Source organism: Bison bison, unplaced genomic scaffold (genome assembly GCF_000754665.1).
Source record: "Bison bison bison isolate TAMUID 2011002044 unplaced genomic scaffold, Bison_UMD1.0 scf7180017864108, whole genome shotgun sequence".
Classification (NCBI taxonomy): Eukaryota; Metazoa; Chordata; class Mammalia; order Artiodactyla; family Bovidae; genus Bison; species Bison bison.
The window spans coordinates 2,560,350-2,562,993 of record NW_011494680.1 but is presented as its reverse complement, the minus strand read 5'-3'; the positions used below and the strand labels follow the sequence as shown (position 1 = coordinate 2,562,993).

Below are 2,644 nucleotides of genomic sequence, written 5' to 3'. Positions count from 1 at the left end.
CGGAGGGGCGCGACGGACTGACGGACGGGGACCTGCCTGGCGGCCTCGGGGGCGCGCCTGCCCTGGGCGGCTGCTCGGGGGTACTTGGGGGCCGGTGAGGGAGCGGCTGCGGGATCCGGGGGTGCGGAGCGAGGTGCCGGCGCTCGCGGAACGCACGGTAGAGGGTCGCGGGGCGCGCGAAGCTCGCTGCAGTGCAGGGCTGCGGTCCGGGCCGCCGTATTTATCTTGGGCCGCCGGCCGCGGCTCTTTGTTGCCGGAAGAGCCGCCTGCTCTTAGCCCGGCCCCTCCAGCCCGGAGGCCACGTGGCTTTGTTTATAGGCTCGACTTGTTTTCCGAGGCGCCCGCGGCTCCAGCTCTTCTGGCTGTTGCACAACCGCTCGCCGATGGAAACTTGAAGCCGCGCTGCGGGGCCGAGGCTCCCACTGCCCCCTCCGCCCCGGGCCCCTCTGCGCCCCCTTCCCGCACGCAAAGAGCGCAGCTGCTGCGGCTCGAGCGCGAGGCAGGGCGCTCGGGGAAACTGCACCCAGTCCCCCTGCAGCTCCCGGGCTGGCGGGGGGCGGGGAGGACTAGGCCCGGGCGGCGTCTGGATCGCTGCGGATTCGGGTGGGGGAAAGGAGGCTCCCCGCCTCCCAGCCCCGAGCTGTGACAGTCGAGCCCCGCGGTTCCAAGCGGCCTTGCAGGAGCTGACCCGGCACTGCGCAGCCCGGAGCCGGGTAGCGGGGTGCAGCCTCCTGGCCTCTCTCACTGCCTAGACCTCGATCTCCTCGGTGGAGGAAGGGATCCGCCGTGAGGCGGGGATGGGGAGGAGGAACTCCTCCCTCTGCCTTCGAACTGTTGAAGAGTCTGCTGTCTGACCTGTCCCCCGGGTGGCAAAGGAAGGAGGAGGAGGCCGGGCGGCGGCTGTCCCCGGGCGGTGGGAGTGGAGAGCAGGGACCGTCCCCTACCCACTCTGCGCGCCCAGGCTGCTGCGGCGCCCGGCCCCGCACAGCGCAGTCGGGGAGCAGGTTAGACAAGTCCTAGCTCCACTCGCTGTCCGAGCCTCCCTCTAGGGCGTCGGGGCCTGGGCTTTTGTTCTGAAGAACCGCTAAGCCCCTTCCCCTTCCTTGCTGTTTGGTATCCTCTGGGCTATTAGGCCCTCCTCCGGGAAGAATCAGGCCAGGAGTTTTGTTTTTGTTTTGGTAAGAGTTTCCAGAAAGCCCCTCCGCCCGACTGAAGGGGACTGAAGGAAGTTCGGTCAAAGCCCACAGTGAGGAGGCAATGCCTCCGGAGTCCTAGACCCTCACAGACCTCAGTTTATTCACCTAATCCTCCTAACCGCGAGCAGGGGGTCCAGTCTGGCAGCGATCCAGCCCCTGAGAAAGGTTAAGCCTATGACTTAGCCAGGGTCACAAGGCTTGTTTCTTCACAACCCACTGTACAGTCTGAAATCACCCTGTTTGCTTTTTGGTAATAAGTTTTACCACTCTCTGCAGAATGTAAACTCCGGGGGAGCTCCAGCGTCTTGTTTGGGGAGCATCCCAGCTCCAGCACTTTGCCAGGCTTGGAGACGGCCTTCCATAACTATTTGTCCTATGAGTAGGTGAATGCATATGGGAGGCTGCTGACCTCAGGCTATCATCTTGCTCTTCATGACTTCTAGTTATGGTGCTTTATGATCTGTTCCGTTTGGTGACTGGATTGCAAAGAGTGGTCACAGCAAAGTAAAATCTCCATGCTCAAGAGTTAGCTTCTGCTTGATTCCCTGATACCTCCACAATCCCTCCTCTGCAGCCACCAACTCTTGCTATCTTTAAGGCTCAGAGTAGACAAATTGCGTGTGTCTTGGGAGGGGTACATGTTGGAGGGGAAAGGAGATGTTTTTAATAAAGTCTGTTTTCAAGTAGCCAGAGTTTTCTGATTCAGGTTTTCCACCATAAATAATTTATTAGTGTAGTAATAGTAAAAATAGCTTGTAAAAACACTAAAGAAGGTCCCAAACAAATGATAGTCACTATGATCTGGCTCATAGATGAGATAGTGTTGGGTCTGGCCTTTGTTGGGGAGAGCTGATACCTGCAAGGGAGCATAATTAAGGGATGTGATTATTAAAAATGCGTGCTAGTTTCACATGAGCTATAGCTCTGTAGAAACTACAGAAGGCAGAAGATTTGAATTCTAATTCTGCTAGAGCAACGTATTGTCTGTCTGACCTGGATGAATGACAAATTCTGGAGGCTCAGTTTTCTCAGCTGTCAGGAAAGAATAGAGCCTATAAATGTCTACCTTTCAGGATTGTTTAGAAAGTATTTTAAATGGGATTATTGTTACCAGTTCTTTTCCCTTTGATTGTGTAATGCCCTCACGTGGCACACGGCCTCTTAATAATATGTAATTCCCTGATTCTTTTTTAAAAGTTGAAATATAGTTGACTTACAATATTATATTAGTTTCAGGTGTAGAGCATAATGATTCAGTATTTTTATAGATTATACTCCATTTAAAGTTATTACAAAATAATGGCTATAGTTCCCTGTGCTGTACAACATATCCTTGTTGAATATCTATTTTGTACATAGTAGTTTCTATCTCTTAATCCTCGACTCCTATCTAGCCCCTCTCCCCACTATTATCCATTACTTTGTTCCCTCTGTTTTGTCTCTTTCTG

At 54.5% G+C, this 2,644-nt stretch overlaps 1 protein-coding gene across 1 annotated transcript in view; it reads right to left on the bottom strand.

Moving 5' to 3' along the window:
* Positions 1–821, bottom strand: part of FBXO32 (F-box protein 32) — a 38,221-nt gene extending 37,400 nt beyond the window's left edge. Inside the window, exon 1 of the mRNA XM_010838912.1 lies at positions 1–821. The gene's annotated coding sequence lies outside the window, so the exon portion shown is untranslated.
* Positions 822–2,644: the final 1,823 nt, after the last annotated feature.